Genomic DNA, 27035 nt, shown 5'->3' with positions numbered 1-27035 from the left:
CAGAATTAAAATAGAGGGCTGCAATAGAAACCATGATGTTTTAACTGAAGCATCATGCATTCTACTAGCAACCATAATTTAAGACAAAAAAATGCAAAAGTAGATTTGTTTAAACGAAATAAGCAGAAAATCTACATTTTGCAAATGGGTTCAGGACTTAGACATAAAGGGTGACTATAAACAAATTTGGATGTCAAAGGGTAGTCTATCTGTCAGATCTTTGGAGAAGGAAAAAATTTATGGCCAAAGAACTAGAGAATATCATGAAATGCAAAATGTATAATTTTGATACATTTAAATTTAAAAAGGTTTTACACAAACAAAATGCAATCACGATTAGAAAAGAAACAGAAAGGCAGGGAATAATTTTTCCAGTCATCATTTCTGATAAAGACACCATTTCTAAATCATATTAAGAATTGAATCAAATGAATAAGAATAAGAATTATTCACCAGTTGGTAAGTAGCAAAATATATGAACAAACAATTTTCAGATGAAGAAAATAAAACCATTTATAATCATATGAAAAAATACTGTAATCACTATTGGTTAGATAAATGAAAATTAAGACAGCTCTAAGATGATAGGAAAAGATAATGATAATGTTGAACATGAACTGATACTGAGTAAAGGAGCAAAATCAAGAGAACAGTATATATAACAACGGTAAGATTATGTGATGATCAACTATTACAGCCTTAGTTCTTTTTAGCAATATAATGAACCAACATGATTCCAATAGATTTTGGATAGTAAATTCCATCCACATCAAGAGAAAGAATTATGGAGTCTGGATGTGTATTGAAGCATACTATTTTCAATATTTTTTTTTCCTTTTCCTTTTTCATGTTTTCCCCCTTTTAGTCTGATTTTTTCTGCACAACATGTCAAATGTGGAAATATATTTAAAGTAGTTTACTTATACATCAGGTTGCTTGTTGGATTGTGGAGGACATAGGGAAGTACAACTGGGAGAACTTCAATTTTTCTTTCTTGGCTGAATAGATTTAGTAAAAAACAAATAAGAAAGAAGTTAAGAAAATGAATAAAATCTTAAAAAGCTAGATATGATGGGCATCTGGAAAAAACTGAATGAGAATAGAAAAGAACATACCTGAATTTAATGATTGGTCAAAAGGGTATGATCCTTTGATGTTTTTCTATGCTCTAATGCATATTAGAAAAACATCAAAACCAAATGCAGAAAAATATTAAATGCACATATTTATTGATGATAATGCAATATAAATTATATTTAATCAAGGACCATGGAAGTATAGATTAAAATTGTTTGGAAACTAAATATATCAAATAACTGTGGATCAAAAAACAAATCATAAGGGGGTAGAGCCAAGATGGTGGAGAAGGCACATACAACTTTCTAAGCTTTCTCATACCCTCATGACCAGTCATTAAATTCAGCCTCAAAAATAGCTCTTGACTGGTAAAACCCACAGAGGATAGAAATACGACAACTCACCAATCGAAGATAATCTGGAATTTCAGAAACCATTTGTCCTGAGAGGCCAGAGAAGACCAGCATGGGCAGAGACAGAACTAATGACTAGCATATTGTGCAGATCAGGCCGGGGTGATCTCTGTGGCTAGAAAAATTACAGAGACAACTCTGGCATAGACTGACTGCTCTGCCTTGCTTGCAAAACAGCAGATCAACAGAGAATTCAAAGCCACTCTAAAAACAAAACAAAACAAAACAAAACATCAGAACTTATCAGGATCTCACTATACCCATCCAAAACCAGAAGTGACCCAGCACCAATCACAGCACAACTGTGCAGCCCCAATCCTTGGTATGGAGCTTTTCCTTGGGGCAGTTACAAACCTGCAAGGCAGGAGTGCAGCTCAAGGAAGCCTCTAATCTGCACAGTGTGGGGCTCAGCTTGGGGCAATAGAACTGCCACAACAAGACTGTGCTTCCAGGGCAGAGACATTTCCAGTCTGTACTGGGCTATTTGCTGGTCAGCTGCTATCTACCCACAGCCCCACGTTGAGCTTTGTCCTGGGGAGGTGACACTTTCACTGCTCAATCTCTAGCCTCAGGGAAGTCACTAATATGCACAGCTGAGGTTCTTCACTGGGCACTTCCATAGCTTGGTGGTGCTAACCAGATCTGAATCACTTCTGGTCAGGGAAATTTTTTTCCCAGAGCACTCCCATACCTCACTGCTCTCTGCAGCCTTTTTGTACTTTTTCCTGCTTTGCAGAGGAATCTGGTAACCTCTTTGCCCTGAAGGCAGACCCTAAAGGCTTTAAAAAATGAGTAAAAAAAACAAACAAAAGGATAGCTTCTATACAGAAAAAGAGTAGATTTGCAACCCCAAGGAGACTAATATCAAACAGTCTCCAGACAATAACCTAAAGGGGAATGTTACCTTACCCCCATCACATAACGCTCTCCCAGAAGAGACCATTAAAAGTCTCAAAAGATAGCTAGCAGAAAAATGGGGAAAGGAAAGAGAAGCTATGCAAGAAAGTAACAACTTCCTGAAATATGAATTGGAAAAGGTAAAGAATTCCCAGGAAGTGCAAGGATTAAACAATTAAATGCAGGAAGGCAGAAATAGTAAATGCTTTCTTTTCAGATCACGATGCAATAAAACTACATTAAACAAAAAGTTAGGGGTAAATAGACCAAAAAGTCATTGGAAACTAAATAATGTCATCTTAAAGAATGATTAGGTAAAACAGCAAATTCCATAATTTGCACAATTAATTAAGAAACAATTAATAATTTCACTCAAGATAATGACAATGATGAGATATCATACCAAAATTTGTGAGGTACAGCCAAAGCATTAATAAGGGGAAATTTTATATCCTTAGAGGCTTACTTGAATAAAATCGAGAAAGAGATCAATTGAATTGGGCTTGCAACTTAAAAAGCTAGAAAAAGACCAAATTAAAAACTCCCAATCAAATACTAAATTTGAAATTCTAAAATTAAAAGGAGAAATTAATAATATTAAAAGTAAAAAAAAACTATTGAACTAATAAATAAACTAAGAGTTGGTTTTATGAAAAAAACCAATAAAATAGATAAGCCTTTGGTAAATCTGATTAGAAAAAGGAGAGAGGAAAATGAAACTAGTAGTCTTAAAAATGAAAAGGGAGAACTTTCCACCAATGAAGAGGAAATAAGAAAAATAATAAGGAGTTACTTTGCCCAACTTTATGCCAATAAATTTGATAACCTAAGTGAAATGGATGACTACCTCCAAAAATATAGACAACTCTGAGATACCATCATACACCTGTCAGATTGGTTAGAATGGCAGGGAAAGATAATGTGGAATGTTGGAGGGGATGAGGAAGACAGAGACACTAAATTGTGAATACATACAGCCATCCTGGAGAGCAATTTGGAACTATGTTCAAAAAGTTACCAAACTGTGCATACTCTTTGATCCAGCAGTGTTACTACTGGGCTTATATCCTAAAGAGATCTTTAAAAAGGGAAAGGGACCTGTATGTACAAGAATGTTTGTGGCAGCCCTCTTTGTAGTGGCTAGAAACTGGAAACTGAGTGGATGTCCATCAGTTGGAAAATGGCTGAATAAATTGTGGTATATGAATATTATGGAATATTATTGTTCTGTAAGAAATGACCAACAGCATGATTTCAGAAAGGCCTGGAGAGACTTACATGAACTGATGCTGAGTGAAACGAACAGGGCCAAGAGAATATTATATACTTTAACAACAATACTATATGATGACCAGTTCTGATGGACCTGGCCATCCTCAGCAATGAGATCAACCAAATCATTTCCAATGGAGCAGTAATGAACTGAACCAGCTATGCTCAGTGAAAGAACTCTGGGAGATGACTAAAAACTATTACATTGAATTCCCAATCCCTATATTTTTGCCCACCTGTATTTTTGATTTCCTTCACAAGCTAATTGTACAATATTTCAGAGTCTGATTCTTTTTGTACAGCAAAATAACAGTTCAGTCATGGATACTTATTGTGTATCTAATTTATATTTTAATATATTTAACATCTACTGGTCATCCTGTCATCTGGGGGAGGGGGTAGGGGATAAGAGGGGGAAAATTGGAACAAGAGGTTTGGTAATTGTCAGTGCTGTAAAGTTACCCATATATATAACCTGTAAATAAAAGGCTATTAAATAAAAAAATAAAATAAAATAAAATAAAAAAAAAAGAATGTATAGGGGGAAAAGAGAGAGGAAAGAAACATTTATTATATATCTACTCTGTTTTATGCACTATGTTAAGAACTTTATAGTTATTAGCTCATTTGATTCTCACAACCATCTCACAAGTAAATGTTATATTATTCCAGTTTTACAGGCATGGAAACTTGGGCAGAAAGAGACTAAATGTCTTATTCTGGGTTACACTGCATGGTAAAGAGTCTGAGGCCAGATTTGAACTTATTTCTTCCTAAATTCAGGCTCAGTTCTCAGTATGCTTTTTAAAATGCCTGTTGCATTCTGTTTTCTAATCAGACTTTATAGCATTTGTACTTCTTTTTATTTTAATAATAGCTTTATATTTTCCAAATGCATGCAAAGATAGTTTTTAACATTCACTCTAACAAAAACTTTTGTTTCAAATTTTTCTCCCTCCCTTCACTGCCATTATATATTAAATGTGGAATTCTACTATAAATATTTCCACACAACATACTGAACAAGAAAAATTAGATCAAAAAGGAAAAAAAAATGAGAAAAAGATAAAAAAGCATAGAAACAACAAAAATTGGTGAAAATACTGTGTTGTGATCCACATTCAGTCTCTACTGTGCTCTTTTTGGATGCAGGTGGCTCTCTCCATCATAAATGTATTGGAATTGACCTGAATCACCTCACTTTTGAAAAAAGCTTTGTCCATCAGAGTGATGATCTACTCAGAGTTGATCATCTCATAATCTTTTTTGCTGTGTAAAATGTTCTCTTGATTCTACTTCACTTACCTTTAGTGATTAGAAATCTCTCCAAGCCTTGCTGAAATTACCTATTGATCATTTCTTATTGAGCAATGATATTCCATAATATTCATATACCATAACTTATTCATCTATTTCCCCCAACGGATGGACATCCATTCAGTTTTCAGTTCCTTGCCAATACAAAAAGGGCTGCTGAAAACATTTTTGCATATGTGCATCCTTCTCCCTTTTTTGTGATCTCTTTGGGATACAAATTCAGTAGAGACATAGCTGTATCAAATGGTGTGCATATTTGATTGCCTTTGTGGGTGTAGTTCCAAATTGCTCTCCAGAATGGTTGAATCACTTCACAACTCCACCAACAATGTATTAGCGTTCCACTTTTCCCATGTCCTCTGCTATTTATCATCATAGTTTTTTGTCATCTTAGTCAATCTGAGAAGTGAGTAGTGTTATTTAAGAGTTAACTTAATTTGTATTTCTCTGATTAGAATGATTTAGTGCATTTCTTCATGTGAGAAGAAATAGTTTTAATTCGTCTGAAATTTGTCTATCAATATCCTTTGACTATCTATCAATTGGAGAATGATTTGTGTTCTTATAAATTTTAGTCAGTTCTCTATAGATTTTAGAAATAAGACCTTTATCAGAATACTTGGATGTAATTTTTCCCCTCAGTTTTCTGCTTTCCTCCTAATCTTGACTGTAGTGTTTTTATTTTTAAGAAAAATATTTTAAGTTAATATAATCATAATTGTCCAGTTTTGCATTTCATAATGTTTTTTTAATTCTTCTTTGGACACAAATTCCTTCCTTTTCCGTAGATCTGAAAGGTAGACCATTTTTTATATACCTAATTTGCTTATAGTATCATCCTTTATGTCTATGTTGTGAACCCATTTCAATCTTATCTTGGTATAGGTGTTAGTTAATGCCTAGTTTCTGCCATACTATGTTCCAATTTTCCCAGCAATTTTTATCAAATAGTGATTTATTTTTGCCAGAAATTGAAGTCTTTGAGTTTATCAAAAACTGTTATAGTCATTGACTATTCTATCTTATGAGAAAAACCTACTCCACTGATCATTTTTTATTTTTCTTAGCTATTTCTTAGCTAGTACCAAATGGTTTTGAAAACTGCTACTTTTTTTAGTAGATATAGCTAGGTCAACTTCCTTTACATTTTTTTTCATTGACTCCCTTGAAATTCTTCAGCTTTTGTTGTTCCAAATAAATTTTGTTACATTTTCTAGCTCTATAAAGTAATTATTTGACAGTTTGATTGGTATGGCACTGAGTAGATTAGGTAGAATTGCTATTTTTATAATGTAAGCTCAACCTACAATGAGCATTTGATATTCTTCCAGTTGTTTAGCTCTAGATATATTTCTGTATAAAGCATTTTGTTATTGTGTTCCTATAGTTCCTGACTTTATCTTGGCAGGTAGATTCCCAAATATTTCATATTATCTACTGTAATTTTAAATGGAATTTCACTTTGCATCTCTTGATGCTGGACTTTGTTACTGATATATAGAAATGCTAAAGATTTATGTGGAATTATTTATATCTGACAACTTTGCTAAAGTGTGAATTGTTTCTAGTAGTTTTTTAGTTGATTGCCTACGATTTTGCAAGTATATCATCATATCATCTGCAAAGAGTGATAATTTTGTTTCCTCATTATCTACTCTAATTCCTTTCATTTCTTTTTCTTCTCCTAATGCTAAAGTTAATGTTTCTAATGCAATAATGAATAGCAATGGTTGTAGTAGACAAACTTATTTCACTCCTGATTTTGGGAATGCTTCTAGTTTATCCCATTATAAATGATGCTTAGACATATAAATGATGCTTAGACATCACAAGAACATTCTATGACCAAGAAGGCTTTAGCAGGGCTGGTTCAATATCTGGAAAAGTATCAGGATAATTGACCATATCAATAAGAAGATTAATAGAAATTATAAGTTTATGTCAATAAATAGAGAAAAAACCTTTGGGAAAATATCACAACCAATCCCATTAAAGACACTAGAAAGCATAGGAATAAATGGAGTTTGCCTTAAAATAATAAATAGCATGTATCTAAAGCCTTTAGCAAGCATTGTATTAAATGATGATAAACTAGAAGTATTCCCAGTATGATAAGGGGAGAAACAAGGTTTCTCACTCTCACCATTACTATTCAATATTGTATTAGAAATGTTAGTTTTAGCAATAAGAGAAGAAAAATAAATTAAAGGAATTAGAGTAGATAATGAAGAAACCAAATTATCACTCTTTGCAAATGATATGATGGTATACTTAGATAATTGACTAAAACCTATTAGAAATGATTAACAACTTTAGAAAATTGCAGAATACTAAATAAATCCACATAAATCAAGAGCATTTCTATATGTTAGCAACAAAGTCCAGCAGCAAGGAAACAAAGACAAATTCCATCTAAAATAACTGTATATAATATAAAATATTTGGGATTCTACATGCCAACACAAAGCCAGGAACTATATGAGCACAAGTACAGAACCCTTTCCACACAAAGTCAGATCTAAACAATTGGAAGAATACTAAATACTCAGGGTAGACCAAGCTAATATAATTAAATAAATAAATAAATAAATTTATGCATATTATATAAAAATAATATAATATAATGATACTTCTACCTAGTAATCTACTTATTTAGGGCTATATCAATCAAATTGCCAAGAAATTACTTTTTAGACCTAGAAAAAATAATATCAAAATTCATCTGGAAGAACAAAAGGGCAAGAATTTCAAGGGAATAAATGAAAAAAAAAATGCAAACAAAGATGTACTAGATGTACTTAACCAAAAACTATATTATAAAATAATGTTCATCAGGACCATCTCGTACTGTCTAAGAAATAAAGTAGATGATCAGTGAAGTAGGTTAAATTCACAAAAAAACAATAGTCAATGACTGTTGTAATTTAATGCTTGATAAACCCAAAGACTCCAGCTTCTGGGATAAGAACTCTATATTGGACAAAAATTGCTGGGTAAATTAGAAAATAATACGACAGAAACTAGATGTCGACCATCTAACACCTTATACCATAATAATTACTAAATGGTTTCATGACTTAAATCTAAAGGGTGATACTATAAGCAAATTAGGAGAACAAGGAAAAGTTTATTTTCAGATCTGTGAAGAAGAGAGGAATTTATGTTCAAAGAACTAGAGAACATTATGAAATACAAAGTGCATAATTTTGATTATATTAAATTAAAAAGGTTTTCTACAAATAAAACCAATGCGGACAAGATTAGAAGGAAAGCAAAAAAGTGGGGGGAATTTTTTACTTTGAAGGGTTATGATAAAGGCCTCATTTTTAAAATAAATAGAGAATTGACTAAAATTTATAAGATAAACAAGCCATTCTCCAATTGATAAATAGTCAAAGGATAGGAAAAGACAATTTTCAGATGAAGAAATTAAAACCATTTCTAGTCATATGAAAAAAATGCTCTAAATCATTATTAATTAGAGAATGCAAATTAAAACAACTCTTGAGGTATCACTACACACCTTTCAGGCAGGAAACGATAATAATAAATTTAGGGGTGGATGTGGGGAAATGGCACACTAATACACTGTTGGTATAGTTGTGAAGTGATCTAACCATTCTGGAGAGAATTTTGGAACTATTTGCAAAAGGCAATCAAATTGTGCATACTGTTTGGCCCAATGGTGTCTTTACTTGGTCTGCATCCCAAAGAGATCATAAAGAGGGAAAAGAATCAACATGTTGAGAAATGTTTGTAGCCAGCTCTTTTTGTAGTGGCAGGGAACTGGAAACTAAGTAGATGCTCATCAGTTGGAAAATGGCTGAATAAGTTATGGTATATGAATGTTATGGAATATTATTGTTCTATAAGAAGCTATCAAAAGTATGATTTCAGAGAAGTGTAGAGAGACTTGCATGAACTGGTCCTAAGCGAAGTGAGTGGAACCAAGAGAACATTGTACATAGTAACAAAATTATACAATGGTGAATTCTGATGGACATGGCTCTTTTCAAAAGCAAGGTGATTCAATAGAGTTCCAATGCACTTGTGATGGAGAAAGGCATTTACACCCAGAGAGAGGGATAACAGCACAGTATTTTCACTTTTGTTGTTGTTGTTATTGTTGTTGCTAGCTTGATTTTTGTTTTTGTTTTCTTTTTGTTTTTCATTTTGATCTGATTTCTCTTGTGCATCATGATAATTGTGGAAATATGTATAGAGTCGGAAGGGTTAGAGTTGGGAGTCGGGAGGTGGGAATTTAGAGTTAGAGGAATTGCCCATGTTTAACATAAATAGGATTACTTACCATCTCAGAACTGGTCTCTGAAAGAGACTCCAAAACAAAAATTCCAAGGAATATTGCAGCTAAATTCCAGAATTATCACATCAAAAAAAAAAAAAATACTGCAAGCAACTAGAAAGGATCAATTCAAATATTAAGGATCCACAACAACAAAAGGGAAACCAGGACTTTGTAGCTTTTATGCTAAATGATTAGAGGGCCTGACATATGATATAGGAAGACTTTATAATTTATTTTTCCATAAAAATAGTACTGACAGATTCAGAGAAACATGAAAAAATATAGAAATAATGAAGAGTGGAAATGAATAGAACCAGGAGAACAATTTATGATGATTATAACGATATGAAGAAAAGAAACTTTGAAAAACCTCAGAATACTTATCAAAGTAGCAAAGGACTATCACTTCAAAATTCTGATAATGAAATTTATCTCCCACTTCTTGGACGGTATAATAGAATGCAACCAGCATTTTCAAGTGTGGCCAAAACTTTTTACTTGACTTTGTTTTAAAAGAAGCTTTCTACTCAGGACATGTAGCAAGGATGAGGGTCAGGAGGTATATATGTGTACCTAGGGGTTAGCTGATAATGATAGATATGAAAAAGATGATCAACAAAATGTGGATAAATCAAACAAACTGAAGTTGATACACAAATAGGACAATTCAGCCCCTATATCATTACATTTAGTATCTATTTCTTTTAAAATGTTATATGTAACATAAATTCAGTTTATTATACTCTGCTCTTTTCTGTAGTTATTTTTGTCTTGAAATATATCTTTGTTTATGATTAAGTCCACAATAAAATAATGAAAATTAATTCTAAACAAAACATGAAATGTAAAGTTCAAAAGTATAATGAAAAAAATCATGAATAACATTGGTTGTGACTATAACAGTCATTCAATAATTTAAGGATTTATCATTTCATTGGTATGACTATCAACTAAGAAAACAGAGGTGCTTCACCTTCATGAAATGTTTTGGGTGAAAAATAAAATATAACCTATTGGTCACCCCTCTGGTTAAGAGCCTCTTCAAGCTCTTGGGTGATTCAAGAATGACAGGCAGGCAGTCCATCATTGAATCTATAAGTAAAACCTTGCTACTTTGGGAGGAATTGTCAGAGTTCATTTTCTGCTGGCAACACCTTTGTGATATGAAGAATCAAGGTATTTTAGTAGGACTACATAAAAGAAAAATACACAACTGCAAAAAGAGAGTTGGGTATGCAATCTAAAACACCGAAATGGAACCCTGAAGAATGGACTAATAAATAATTTCCTTTTGCTAGCAATAATTTGAAGTTCCTTTATCGTTGAAGTTATAATTTCAAATTCATTTTATTTTGTTTCTTAAAGTTAAGCTAAATACTAAATTAGTCATTAAAAAAAAAGATGAATGAGGAGAAGTATGTTAGTTGTATAAAACGACATAGATTCATCAACCCAGGGAAGTTTTGGAAAGACTTTGGGAAGAAGTCTAAAGTGACTGGCATATAGGAAAATAACAATTTCAACAATTTTGAAATCAATTTTGTACTTTTTTTAGTTGGTATTGTTCACAGTCATTGACTGGATGTAAATGAATCGTTCATTGTAATGGTAATTGATGTAAAGTTGTTTGTCTTATTTGTCTTTGGTATTCAAAAGAGTCAATGACCTTTTTTCATAATAATGCTGGCATTATTAATTTTGAAGGCAGCTCAGTGGCATAGTGAGTGAAGTACTGACTTTGGAGTCAGGAGGACTTGAATTCAATCTTCACTCAGAACTTGTTAATTACTAATTGTGTGACCTTGGAGATGTTGATTTCTGAAACCTCCTAAGATATTTTGGAGTTTAAGGGCTAAGACACTGCCTTAAAACTAAAACACCCTGACACTCATTAAATGACCAACAATGTCCTAGGTCCATGTCCACTTGGTCATTGTTTGGGCTTCAAGTTGTGTCAGAGTGAATGTAAATGGCAATTATTTTCATTTTGGCAAGAAACTCTGGGAGTCTTCTTTTCACACGTACACACACACACATATACATATAAATGTAATGCTGGGGAAACTAAGCAAGATAGAGATTAGAGAACAATTTAATAATTTATTAAATGGAGAAATTTACTAGGACCAAATGGATCCATGCTTTGGTCCCAGGGCTGAATGAGACTATCGTCTCCAAGAATCCAGCAGTGAATGTCAGATACGGGAATCTTTTATAGGGTAATAATAACAATGATCTAATGGGGGAGGTACCTGGATGGGGATGACCTAAGGGGGGGAGGCACCTAGGATGACATAATAGGAGATATTGGAGAGGCTCCTCATATTCTAATGGTATCTAAAATGGATAAAGACCTTTATCTAACAAACATTAGGAGGGAATGATTATAGTGTGAAGCAGAGTAACTGAATAGGACAATTAGGGAAATTGGGTCAGGACATTAAAAGACACTGTGACACAATATTCCCCACTCTTTCTCTTCTGACTATTCAAATCATTGAATTACCTTCCTCTAGAAGGTCTCAGCACCACACTTTTGACCAATCCTATCTTAAGTAAATAAACTCAAATAAAAACAAAAATAAAGCTAGAACAATGCAAGGACTTATGGCAAGGACAAGTCTCTCCCTGATAACCCCAGAGTTAACCAACAATACATAAAACTCCCTATTGCAATCATGTCAGGTCCTCTGCAGTTGGGGAGTATATGGACAATTCACTGTGAATTAGGTCTGTGGTCATTTGTGCATTTGACTCAGCTTCTGCTTACAGAGCATCAGGGCTCAATATAGTAGTGCTTCACATTCAGAGGGGTAACCCACTCCAGGGTAGAAGGGTGAAGCTTGGAGTAGCTCCACCTGCCCCTGCCCAAAGGAACAGACAGGGATGCAGAAAGGATCAGATTTCTGAGCAGATTGTGCAGTTAGACCAAGGCAGGCAAACCCCAAACTTTTAGAGGCCTGATACCAAACTGCAAGGTCCTTTTAAGTATGCTGAAATACTAATTAAGGACCTGGGGTAACAGGAGTGGAGAAACAGGTCAGAGAGACTGCCAGTCCCAAGACAGGTATCTGATTTCTGGTTGTTGCTAAAAAATAATCCCCAAAACCAAGTCTGCCAGGGCAATTCCAAGGGGTTCCAAGGTTAAAGTATAACCAGCAAATCCAGTAAATTTAAGGAATACCAAAATGAAAAGGATTGTTTAAAGGACTTCCAATTAATTCTGAACTAGTAACGTAGGGGGTAAGACAGAAGTGCCTAAGAAAATACACCAGTTTCCCCAATTTCCTATGTTTTCCTCCTTTTTTTTTTATGGAAAGGAGAAACCACATATACCACATTTAAATCCCAAGAGTGAATCAAAATTCCTATGCATATACATAACAGACTAAAAATCCCTCTAACATAATAGCAATAGTTACACAAGTTTAACAATTTCCATCCCAAGTCTTAAGCACAGTAATGCAGTTAAAATTTTAACAATTCAACCACTTTCCCACTCCCCATATCAGTCCAAATTACATCAGGAGCAGGGGTGATGGTTTTCTCATAAATGGCTTCCTGCTGAAGATGGGAGGGGATGCTCAGTCCAGGGAGGGGGATGGGTGTAGGTGGTATGCTGACAATCAAAGCTCTGATCTAGGTCCCAGAAGCAAGTCCATATATCTGTAATTTGACCAAATCTAGAAACAAAAACAAATCTAACAAAGAAAAGTTAGAACAGTCTGAGATAGAAAGACTGGTCCACAAGGACTGCTACAAGATGTGGTCTCTCATTAGTTATAAACCTTAAAAAAAACTTGGATATCCAGACACAATATCTAGTAACTGATAGATGACCAGACTAAATACTTATTTGCTCAAGTATTTAGGGTATAATGATTACAGATGATCAGGTATAACATATAACCAGATTGGAAACAGCACGGTATGACATAATTGAATTGCATTAACAGTTTCTTATTGACCATTGCTCTGATTTACAGAAATTAGTTACAGGAGGAAACAATGCAGGGGCTTATTAACTACAAACCCAAGAAATTTTACCTCCAATAACAAATCCCATTAACCAGTTTCAGATAAAACCTAAACAGATATTTACCATAACCTTATATTTATACAAATCCGTTTGTTCCTTTTAGCCAAGAAGCAGGTGGCTACAACTTGATTAAAAAAAAATGGCTGGAACACAGTTTAGAGGGAGAGGGGACTAGAGGATTCCATGTGGCCACCCTTCCCCCCGGACTCCACCTCCAAAGAGGTAGTGGGGAGGGAAGTCGAACTAAACTGCAGCCTAGGCTAACTAGATGCTCCATACCTGAAGTAAGAGAGAGCAGTTTCACCTTTGAAGACAAAAGATCCCTACCCCACCTACCCTTTAAAGTAGCAGAAATCAGTGGGGGGCTGGGGGGTATTCCATAAAACTCACATGTCCAGCAGAGCTGGATTTAAAGCATAACTTCCAATATTATAATATAGATAAAAAACTCTGAACCAAAATACAGCTTTAAATTCCCAATATAAAACTGCTTTTCCTATCATATTTCAAATAATGAAACAGCATAGTTTCTTTCTCTCCCTCTGGCCCCTTGTGGCCATTATTCCCAACAAACTTCTCCTAAGTTCCAACTTGGCCAGAGTTGGAGCCTTCAGAAAAGTCAGATCCTTTTTGCTACATATTTTACCTAAGTAGAGGCAACATGACCCCTTTCAGGCAAGTTAACAGAACTTCTTTAACAAATTATTGTTCTTTTAAAATCTTATAATTAAAGATAACTAAATTTAGCCTGCACAGGCAACAGTAAAATTATTTCTCACAATTTAAAACTGTCTAAAAATATATTCAGAACAAATTTGGCTTGCAAAGGCAATAGTAAAATTATTTCACAAATTTAGAATCATCCTAAAATTCCTAATCAAATGTTTTCTCCAGCTGGAGTTTAGAATTATACTAAGTACAGTTACAACATTGAAATAACCAATTCCCAAATTTGATCATTGTTCTTAAACTTAACAGAGCTCTTAAATTAATAAAACAGACAAACAAATCACACAGAACACAGAACATACATAGACTGTGCAGTCAACACATTTAACACAGACCAGGGGCTATCTGGGAAGAATAGCCCTGAGGGAAGTTGTTGGCTCCAGTCTTCCTTCTCATAATCCAAATGGAGTCCTTTTTTTTTTTTTTTTTTTTTTTTTTTTTTTTTTTTTTTTTTTTTTTTTTTTAGCCAGATGGTGTCTTAAAAAAAGACACCCAGATTTATACTCTGGAATGCCCAGAATTGTGCCAACTGATACACAGATGTGTCTTAGCCACCTAGGTAAGGTCCCCTGTGTTCAGAAGTCCCTACTCCCAGAATTTATGCCCATCAGCATTTCATAATTCTGGGAACCCAGATGCTAGCATACAGAACAGAATAGAACAGGTCTTAAGACTTAACCAGATGGTACCCCAAAAGGTACCCAGACAGACTTACTGTCCTGTGGCTAAAATTGGAGTGTCTACCATCAGGCTGTTATGGCTGGAAACTGCTCTCTTTCCTGGAGGCTCTGGAGAAAAAATCCAGGGGCGGGGGGGGGCACCCTCTCCAGGCCAGGAATTCAGATACACAGCTACCCTGAGGCCCAAGGCAGAGACCTGAAAGTCTCCTATCTCCAATCCTGCTGATTTTCTAACATCTCACTGGGAATCTCCAAAATGTAATGCCAGAGAAATAGAGCAAGATAGACATTAGAGAACAATTTAACAATTTATTAAATGGAGAAATTTACTAGGACCAAATGGATCCATGCTTTGGTCCCAGGGCTGAATGAGACTATTGTCTCCAAGAATCCAGCAGTGAATGTCAGATACGGGAATCTTTTATAGGGTAATAATAACAATGATCTAATGGGGGAGGTACCTGGATGGGGATGACCTAAGTGGGGGAGGCACCTAGGATGACATAATAGGAGATATTGGAAAGGCTCCTCATATTCTAATGGTATCTAAAATGGATAAAGACCTTTATCCTATCAAACATTAAGAGGGAATGATTATAGCCTGAGGCAGAGTAATTGAATAGGACAATTAGGGAAACTGGGTCAGGACATTAAAAGATACTGTGACACAACATACATATACATGTACATATATACACATGTGTAATTTTTTTGACTAGGTAAAAGAGACCATTATCTGCTTCATTTCTTGCCTAGATTAATCACCGATGAGGAATTGTTTCAATCAAACTGAGACCCATTAAAGATCTTAGCTTAAAAGGACAAGGCCTCCCACTGCATCCAAGGTCATCTCCAATTATTCTGATTTATGTCTTGCTATTGAACCCATAAGGTTCAGCCCTACTTCACTTAAATCCAAATCACTTACATGTCATGGCATCACCTCCCTGTGATGGGGGGAGACTGAATATTTGTGCTGGATAGATATATTTTCCTTATTTAAGAATTTCTAATACAGACAAAGAATAATTTCCTTACCAGTAGCTTTCTATTTATTGTGGGTTTTAATTCTAAATGGAAGTTTTCTCTTTTGTATTGAAAGGAATTAAGATCCAGCTTTGAAAAGAAATATTTTTTTCCTACCCAAAGAATAATGTTTATTAAAAATTGATTACTTATTATTTAAATACTTAGATTGATTTGCTGGTATCATCAGTAGAGAGGTAAAGTGTTGTAATGGAATGGGCATTTGATCTGAAGTCAAAAGTCAAAGTCCCTGAGTTTAAACATCAGTTCTGTTATTTACTATCTGTATAACCAGATAATATCTCTTACCATTTCTGGGTTTAAGTTTTCCTATTCTTAAAATGAAAAATTTGTACTGTATAATTTCTGAATTTCCAGATCTGTGAAATTACATCTCATATTGTTTTTATTCTTTTCCCCCCACCCATTAGCTATTATTAAATAGTTTATGACAATTCAAAATCATCAGGATATAATACAGGAAATATCAAAAATTCAAATTACTCACATGTTTGAAAGTATTTTGAATATTTTATGATTAACTATTAACAAATAATTATATAAGAATCAAGCAATACTTAGGTAATGTGAAAATGATTCATAGAGTTAGAAGGGACCTCGAGAATCATCTAACTACATCCAATCATTTTACATATCTTTACTCTTCTGTAGGACAAAGGAACTTTTAAGTGGAAGAACAAAGTTTTATAGTTTGACCCTATGGGAAATTCAGTTGTTTTCTTCCTCTTGAAATTATTAGCATCTTTATAAATAGCATCTTTATAAAACATCTTAAGCTACTTCTTTGGCAGTAAGTACAGTAAAATACAGTAAATACAGTAAAATAAGAATAAATATAGCCAAATCTATATTAAGCTAGCCCAATGGCTCTAGACTATATGTGACAGAAAGTCTTATCTTGTTGTGTGGGTGATCTTTTAATTAACTGTATCCTGCCATTTTGACTATATATATATATATATATATATATATATATATATATATATTACTGGGGATGTGGGAGTGGCAGTTGAGAGTCACTGAACAGGTGAATTTATATAATTCCCTTATGAAATAGAAATCTCTATTAAAAAGAGATAGGACATGTGTAAAAGTAGTATTTGTCTGCTTTTCTGTTTGTTACTGAAGATGTAGACTACAGCATACTTTTTATGTCTGAAACTTCTGCCATAGCCCTATTTATGTAAGTAAATGAAGTGACAGGTTCCAGCTTTATATTGTCACAAAGAAGAAATTGGGAACAAGACAAATGTCATGTAGGACAAAATTCATATCCATTTAGCCCAGGGGTCTGTCTCTGATAGTAAAGAGAATTTATTCTTTATTTTGTGGAAGAATATGGTTAGGGTTAGGGTTAGGGATAGAATTAGGATTAGGATTAGGGTTAGGGTTAGGGTTAGAGAGCATTTATGGTTATGCTTCTTTTTTATGTTAAGGATAATGTTTTGGTTAGCATTTGAGTTGCCAATGCGAATTTAGGGTTAGGGTTAGTCTTAGCGTTTAGTATTAGGGTTTAAATTAAAGTTATGGTTTGTTATAAGGTTAGGGTTAGAATCAGGAGTTGCAAGTTTAGGGTTAGAGTTTGGGTTTGTGTCAGATTGTGAATTTAAGGTAAGAGTTATTTAGGGTTAGGATTAGGTTTGGGTTTAAATTTAGGGTTAGGGTTAGGTTTTGGATTTAGGTTTAACATTAGGGTTAGGTTTAGAGTCAGGATTTATGTTTAGTTTTAATGTTAGTGTTATGGTTAATTTTAGGGTAAGCTCTATTTAGTTTTAGGGTTAGGTTTAGGGTTAGAGTACATTTACTGTTAGTTTTAGGATTAGAGCACACATTTAAGGTCATGCTTAGGGTTATTTTTAGGTTTTGGTTAGTGTTTTGGTTAGCTTTCGATTAATGCTTAAAATTGCACAATAATTTTGATGTGGTTGATGTAGTCATCAGATGACAATGAGTGTCATTAGGGTTTGGTCATGTGAAGAATTCACAATTGCCCTTCACTTTGGCAAAAGTGGGCTTTATTTAGGGCAACTGGTAATGGAGAAAATAAAGAAATACAATAGACAACTGTAATGGTGGATATACAGCAGATTTGGAAGAGCATGGAAAGAGGTTTTTAGGAAAGGGCAAGCTCCGTAGTGGAACTTTTCTTTTTCTTCTTTTTTACCAGGAGAAAGGAAATACCTTTTGATGTTGAGGCATGCCTTTAGATGGCAGGCTAAATTATTAAAGTCACTTAGCACCCCAAAAAATTAACCAGCTATAAGGTGGAGAAATGAGGCTAGGAAAGACCTCACAAAGTTTGGTGGGGTTATGAGAGACTATGTGGAATGGGAGAGGGGCAGATGACTTTTAAAAATGTCATGAGCTATAGGTAGATTTCTAGGCAATATTTAGTCTCAGACTTGACATATCTTGGATTACTGACTGGATTACCTCCACAGATAGTGAACTAAACAGAACTGAATTTACCTTTATCACAGCTTTCTTCATACCTGGTCCAGCAAACAATTTTTACCAATACTTCAGTTTCTCTCTGCCCAGCACACTCACCTTTCAGAACCTCATCAATTTGGGGGGAAGGGGTATTAAGAGTTGGGGATCATAATATTTGCATTAAGTAGTTACTTCATATATATCCCCTCTTTGGACTGTGGGAACAAAATATTTTATGAACTCTTTAGAAAGGTATAAATATGCTCTATGAATATTTATCACATAGGTGACATATATCAAAATGATGCAGGTAAACTTTGTAAAAAAATTGTCCTCTTTAGGTCTGTAAAATTCAGGTCTCTGAAATTCTGTCCTCTTTCATTCCTGGCCTTCCAGACTCTAGAGACTCTATAAGAGAGAGCATATCCTCCTGGATGGCTTTTGCTAAGGCAAATCACCCCCACACACAATCATTGATAGCCAGATCCTCATTCAAATTCAGGCTGAATAAGCCTTCAAAGTAATTTCATTCAATTGGGACATCCTGCTCTGATCAGCTCAAACTGCCCCCACCCCCAACCTTGTCAAGATCTGCTTATAAAATAGGTTTCTGCTCACTCATTCTATGCAGAATGTCCAAAGTAGGAATTACACTTCTACCAAGAGACTCTCTCTCCTCTTGGCACTGCTGCGTATTAGGACTTCTGCCTGCTGTGAAGAGACCCTCTTCTCAGCGAAAAATCTTTTGCTATTTCTGTGCCACTGGGGAAATCAGTCTCCTAGCAAAACTGACTTCTCATCCAACAATAAACTTCCCTTTTTATTTAAGGTTTTATTTCAGGTTTATTAATTATTTCACAAAGGACCTGCACCAATCAAAAAAGGGATTTCCACAACTCTCTGCACTGCCACTAACCTCATCATTTAGTTACCTGACCAGGAAATCCCTGAAAATCTAGACGAGGTAAAGCCTTTTCTTGTTGTTTTTATTTTATAGCTGGACACTCAAATGCCTTGGAAGGTTTGAGTTCTTGGAGCACAGGCTCGAGCAGTATTCTCTCAAGGATGTCTGGTTGAGAATACCTGCATTCTCTGACAAAAAGGCCCCCTTATTCAGAGAGCATTTTGTCATCTCTCCATCTCTAGAGATATCTAGAGATGAATTGGGGAGCTATAGAATTGGGGAAACTAAGGCTTTTTTTTTTTTTTGGCAAAAACAGGACAAAACACCTCTGCTTCTAAAAATTATTCCTTGAGCAGAGACAAATTCAGCTTGAAAGATCTCAAAACTAGAAAGCTTAAATTAAAACAGAATTGTAGGTTGCTGCTTAAATTTGCTGCCTGGAAATCAAACTCCTCCTTTCAGCCCCTCTAGGGACAAGGCAACCTCCTTTTGCATCCCTATGCACTCTCTCTTTAACTTTCTCTCTCTCACTTGAACTAAATCCTGAGACTCCCAGCTTTTTTTTCTCCTCCTCAGGATACTGATTCTAATCTCTCCCAGACTGAGAGGAAACCTGGCCACCCCACCCAGCTTTTTGAGGGGTCCAAGGCCAGTGACCATCTAGATCCACCCTGGGGAGGTGTTAATGTTAAACAAGCTGCCCCAGATATATGGAGGAAACCACAGATGTCAGATTTGGTCTCTCAAATTTCTCCCTTAAAAACAGCTATTGGAGTTTGTAATTCCAGGAATCAGGTTTTTGCCAGAGAGAGGCCATGGAATTAAACCAAGATTTGGAGACAAGTCCCTACTCTTCCCTGCTATTCCCAGGAACTATAAAGGTCCATGCTTTAAACTTCCCAGTCCTTTCCCTGAGTTTGAGCACGAGGAGTGCTGGAGGTGGAAACAGGGGTTGAACTGCCACCTGCCCCCCAATGCCCTGCCCTCTGGCAGGAGTTTGGGGCTTAGTCAAGCTCTGTGTGGCTCCAGTTCCAATATGATATCAATAGTCTCAGATGTGGCCAGTAAGACAAATGAATTTCTTTCTCCTTCACTCTAATTTTGGCAACCCTGCCCCCCATATAGTGGGGATTGCAAGGGGGCTCAGGACCTGTTTTGAGACCTCTCCTCTGCCTCACTACTTGGTGATTTAATGGTAAACTTGGGGACCCAATTTTCTTCTCTCAAACCTCCAGAGAAATTTCTTAAGCATGAACTTTTAGTTAAACAATTAAGAGATTTGGAGAAGCTTAATTGCAGTCTTATCTTGATTTGCAGTCCATACAGACAGAGCCACATCCATACCAGAATTGTCTATCTCTTAAGGGAACTCAAGCTGCCAGCTATTTCAGAAATCATGCTTATGCCATACCTTTTAAAACTGAACTCAGTTTCCCTGGGATGGCCATCATGCCTTAGAGCCTTAGAGCAGTGGCTGCCAAGCCCTTTCAATTGAAGAAGCCTCAAAATTAATTTTGGGACTTCTATTAGAGGTTTTAACCACCCAGGGTTCGGAGGATTTTAGAAGCCACAGGACATCAGTGGCTTGTTGGGAGTCCTAATAGATATCAGGGTCTCCTACTTGACCTGACTCTCTAGGTGTGTCATACTTTTGACCTTGCCACCCTGCTCCCTGAAAATGGGTAAAGAAAGGCATGTTATTCTGTGGTGACTCTCACTGGCACCCTAGAAGCTAAGCCATTGCCTTCTGGCACTTCTGCCCTAACCAAAGCTTTGGAACTAGGGAAGGGAATGAGAGTGAACACTTATACTGACTCCAAATATGCTTTTCATGCTCATGGGACTGTCTGGAAAGAAAGGGAATATATCCTTTCTCCCTTTTGGTGGGTTCAAATACCCTCAGATCAATCAATATCAGTCTTGCACGGTAGGCTACAATGCCAGCACCTCCAACACAGCCCCCACCCCTTCAAGGAGACAAAAGCAGGGATTTGGGGCAACGTTAGCTCCCTGGGTAGGATAATTAAAACATAAGAACATCCTTACTGCCACAATCAACCAACTGGTCAATAAAATTGCCAGTCTGTTTTATTAACACTTTTACTAAAGATGAGAACTTTCTTTGCTCCTGCAATTTTTTTCTCTACTTTTCTTTTATTAGCATTCCATGCCCCTGCAATTACTTTCAGCTAAGGAGCTCTGTGGGCAATGGAATGGGCTATCAGCATTCTTAAGGCAGCCCACAGACCTGATGAGTTGTTTTGCAAAAGGTCCCATTCCAAAATGTCACCATCTCCATTGATAGCCTGATACCCATTCAAATTCAGGCTGAAAAAACCTTCAAAGTAATTTCACTCAATTGGGACATCCTGATCTGATCAGCTCAACCTGCCCCCAGCCCCCCCTCCCCAGCCCCATGACACCAAAATCTGCTCATAAAATAGATTTCTGCTCACTCATTCTTTACAGAATGTCCAAAGGAGAAATTATGCTTCTGCCAAGAGACCTCTCTCTCCTCTTGACACAGCCGCTTACTAGGACTCCTGCTGCTGTGAAGAGACCCTCTTCTCAATGAAAAACCTTTTGCTATTTCTCTGTCACTGAGGAAATCAGTCTCCTAGCAAAGCTGACTTCTCATTCAACAATAAATTTCCCTTTCGTCATTCAATATTTTGTGTTCATGAATTTTTTCATGAAGGATCTGTGACAACCATAAAGTGGATTCCCACAACTCTTCTCACTGCCGCTAATCTCATCAAAAGCACTTAAAGGAGTAACCACCAAAAGGAGTACTTCACACATATTTGTATACCTGAAGGACTTTTTGATAAGTTGGGAAAATGTAAATTATTTTCAATGTAAAACATACTTTTTATTCTTTTACCTACATCCCAGGTTAATTAAGTGGACTCTAGGATGAAGAGAAAGAATAGCATACAGGAGAGAGAAATAAGGCAGATTGAGCTTTCCCAAAGACCAATAAAAACAAATTTAAAGAGAGATGGAACTGATATCCTTTAAATATGCTATTTCACACTTTTAGTGTTCAGGATACATATATATTAAGTGGTATGTACTAAAGAATAGTTTTTAATGATGTGTCAGTTGGCTTCAGTTTCCTCATTTAAAAAAAAGAAAGAGAAGAATAACTATAATCTGATATTGTGTGAGAAAGAACAAATACAAATTATAAACCATTGGGAAGCTTAAAAAAAAAAAAACACTACTCAATAAGACCATATGCTATAATGGACCTCCCTCAGCAGGGCTTCTACAGATTTCCACACTCAGCACCTCCATGGAACTTAAGAATCTTATTCTGAGCCTTAATGAGAAAGAATACTCAGCATTCCCTTTTTGCAAAGTCTCACACAACTTTTCAGAATTTAGCTCCTTCACTGAAAACCTCCCTTAACTACTCTCAACCTAAAGGATTCTTCTTTTGTTTTCTGATCTCAGCACTCTGGTACAGTTTGTAATACTTATTTAACTTTTGTTTGCTTTTAGTCTCTAGTTATTTTTAATATCTTTCAAGTAGTAAGTAAGGATAGCAAGCATCATCCTAGATGGCACTATTTGTATTCATACACCTATTTAATGAATGATTATTGAGCAAATAAATAATTAATATATTCTTGCCTAAGGGACTGGGTAAGATAGTAAAAAGTCAAATCTGGAGTTGGGAAGACCTAGGATGAGATTCTACCTCTGAAACAAATTAGTTGTGTGACTTTGGGGAAGTAACAACTCAATATACCCTCAAAATAACCCTAAAATTAAATTGTCATGAGTTACTGATTTCTTTTAGTGAATGACTTTTTCTATAGTGGAAATTCCTTAAACCTCATAGTTCTGAAATCACAAGCATGAAGCAAATAAAAAAAATGTCATCAGCATAGAGAACTTGGTATGTGTGCATGTGTGTGTATAAATATGTTCAAGCTTCCATGCCCACACTCATAAATGTACATCCATGGTACAAGTTCTCACACTTTCAGAATTTGCTTGTCTGGTCAATAATAATGATGCATTTCTAGAGCATTTTAAAGTTTACAAATCTTGCTCCTCACAACAACCTTGTGGGGTAAAAAGTGCAAATATTATTATCCTGGGGCAATTGGACAGTGCAGTGGATAGAATACCAGCCATAAAGTCAGGGGGACCTGAGTCCAAATTCAGACTTAGGCATTAAACACTTACTAGAAGTGGGATCCTGGGCAAGGCACTTAACCCTAATTACCTCATCAAAGAAAATTTTTTAAGTTTTAAAAAATTATTATCCCCACTTTTACAGAGGAGAAAAACAAGGCATGAAGTTGTTAAATAAAGTCACAAACCTAGGCATCAGGATAAGATTCAAATTCAGGTCCCTTGATTTCCAATTCTCATTATACTGCTATATATTCTCTCTCAAACAGTTCTCAAGTTTGATAAATCATTTTTCTTTTTACTTCTCTCTGACTCATTACACACAACAAAGTGTAAAAACAATTGTTTTCTTGGAAAATGTTCAATTATCTTCTGTAGTTAATTAAATATGTGTAACTGCATGTGTTTATAAGTTTATAATTTTAATATGTTAAAAATAGCTACCTCGTGTTGTTGAAAAAAATTTAGTCCATTCCTTCATTAGTGAAAATCATGTCATGTCCATGTTCAATCATGTCTGACTCTTCATGATTCCATTTGAGGTTTTCTTAGCAAAAAAAAAAAAAAAAAAAAATACTGGTGTGTTTTGCCATTTTCTTCTCTGGTTCATTTTACAGATTAGGAAACTGAGCCAAACAGACTTAAGTAATTTGCCATGGACCATATACCTAGTAAGCGTCTGAGGCTGGTTGCCCTCAGGTATTTTTGACCCCAGAAATAGCACTCTATCTACTGCATCACTTAGTTGTCCTTTATTAAGTACTTTTGATTAGATGTAATTAAATGTAGACCTTTCCTGAGGTCATGGTTTAATGTTGTGGAAAGCTACCTAGTATCAACAGAAGAATATTGTTGCAAAAAAGATAGTCTTTTGTAACACTGTGAAACAAATAATTGAAAAGTACAAAGTACTTTTTAAAATGCAATATAAAATCTCAATTCTAGATATTATTAAGGAAGAGATAGATACAGATAAATATTAATATAAAATATATGTATTGATATATACTCACATATACTATAGATATCAACATAGTTATAGATATGGTTAGATATAGTTATAAATATAGCTTAATAAGTGTCATATTTTGGACAGAGCACTAAGTACAAACAGCAAATGAAAGAAGAAGTCTTAAAACATTTTGAATAATGGAAATGCATTTACCAGTCTTTCTCACCTAAACTTTTGCCATACAATAATAACTACAAATATGACATCAACATAAACAGGTATTTTTGATAATGATTATAAAAGATATACATTAAGTTTAATTTAGAATTCAATAGATTTTTTCCTGTATTACATTTGGAAAAGTACCATACACTTTTAATTATTCTAAGTTTCTTCCCACTGCAAATATATTCCTTTTGCAACAATATTCTTCTGATGATACAAGGTGGGTTTCATATAACAAATGAACATGACTATAGAAAAGCCAAAATTACATCTAATCAAAAGGAAAATGAAAAGATGAATGAACCACTAAAAATAAAAATGTCAGAATATGTTCTCAATGAGGACTTGCATATGAAAAATTACTAATGGAATATAAGATTGTATATATGAAATTAAAGATGTGTAAAAAAAAAAGGGTAGTCTAATAATATGGTAATTTAGCAGACATTTTAAAGCACCAACTATGTGCTGGAAATAAAATTATAAAAATAGTTCCTACTTTCAAGGAGCTCTCAAATTTACTATTTGCATCATTCCAATAGCAAGAATAAGAAACAGCAAATAGTCAAATCTAAATGGAAGGTTGGTATCTCAAAAACAAAACAACAACAACAAAAACCAGATAATAATCTTAAAAATTATTGGTAGTTTCTCAACAGGAGAGAGATGGGAATATATGGGCAAGATGACAAGGTATGGAAAAATCTATCTTCCTTGAAAGAATGTAACATTGTTGTGAGCATGTTGTATTTTCTTTTGTCTCTCTATCTCCAGTATCTGATGTACAGTTGGTATTTAATAACTGTTCATTGATTAATTTATTTGAGCTGAATTGAAGGTTAAGAAATACCATCAAAATCATGGATCAATTAAATTATCAAATTAGTATTTTAAAGGGTCTGTGTTTCTAGATACTTTCTAGTTTTTGTTTGTTTGTTTGTTTTTACTCCTGGTTCGTTTTCCAGATCAGTCACTTAAAAATAATGTCCATTATGACTCACACAACAGTATTTATTTTAAATGGGTAAAATGGATAAAGATCACATGGAGTAATTGGGAAATCATTAGGCTTCTATGTCTCTCTCACACACATACATCACTAGTTTATTTAGCAATGCTTCATAAATCCTAAGGCAGGATTGTAAACATTCTTTGCCCACTAGAGAATTCTCCTCTTTGGCTAGGTACTGATGATGGAATATGATGGGAAGAAGAGGATGAGAACCTCTTTGTGTATTTATGTGTGTATTTATTCTCTCCATTTATCACTTTTTGCTAAGAAAAGGGAACAGCAGTGGAAATTGATTTACTAATTGAACATTTGTTAATATGAACATTATATTTAAATAAATTAATAACTTTTCAATCTGGCCAATGAGAAACATTCAGGTGTATGAGCAAAGAAACAGAGCACTTGGTCTTAATCAAAGTAAGAACTGAGATATTTAGGGACTGGTTGTTATTGACTATAATTGAAATGTTGAAATTTTAAAATTTTAATATTATTATATAAATTGTAGAGTATACTGAATGGAAAAAATATATGTATATTTTTATTTTTTTATTTATATATTTATTTATAATATATATTTATATTTATTTATTTATTATTATTGAATATAATTAATTATATAATATATATTATAATTTATATATTATAAATAAATATTTATAATATATTATTTACCAATAAAAATAAATGGAGTTGTAGTCTTTGGTTGGGGTGACCTCGGAGCATAAAATAACCTCCAAATGAATATAACCCAGATTAACGAATCCAAGTGTAACAATACCAGTAATTGACCCATCTTTTGATCAACGGAACAAGTTACCCCAGGGATAACAGCGCAATCCTATTTGAGAGCCCATATCGAAAATTAGAGTTTATGACCTTGATGTTAGATCAGGACACCCAATTGGTGCAACCGCTATTAAAGGTTCGTTTGTTCAACGATTAAAGTCCTACGTGATCTGAGTTCAGACCGGAGAAATCCAAGTCGGTTTCTATCTGTAAATTCATTTCTCCCAGTATAAAAGGACAAGAGAAATAGGGCCAACATCTCCAATAAGCCCTAGAGCCAACATATGAATCAATCTAAATATACTAAATCAATTTATGTGCTCCCGAGAACAGGGTTGTTAAGATGGCAGAGCTGGTAATTGCATAAAGTTTAAGCCTTTACTCCCAGAGGTTCAAACCCTCTTCTTAATAAATGTTTACAATTAACCTTCTACTCTATATTATCCCGATTCTCCTAGCAGTAGCTTTCCTAACACTTATTGAACACAAAATGTTAGGCTACATACAATTCCGAAAAGGGCCAAATATTGTAGGTCCATATGGCCTCCTATAACCATTCGCTGACGCAGTAAAACTATTTACAAAAGAACCCCTTCGGGAGCCTAGGGGATCAAATCCGCATTCAGGGCTAGATTTTTCTAGGTACAAATATAATTGCGGTAATCATAAGGCAATGAGTACTACGATGGTTGCCAGAGCAGAGTTGATTAGGAGGGTTAATATTAGGTTAATTATTTTTCTCTGGTTTTACCCAGAACTTAATAATTGGAAATCAGTAGTACTAATTATACTAG

The sequence above is a fragment of the Sarcophilus harrisii genome, chromosome 3, assembly GCF_902635505.1.
Source record: "Sarcophilus harrisii chromosome 3, mSarHar1.11, whole genome shotgun sequence".
NCBI classification, from domain to species: domain Eukaryota; kingdom Metazoa; phylum Chordata; class Mammalia; order Dasyuromorphia; family Dasyuridae; genus Sarcophilus; species Sarcophilus harrisii.
Note: the sequence above shows the minus strand (reverse complement) of the source record.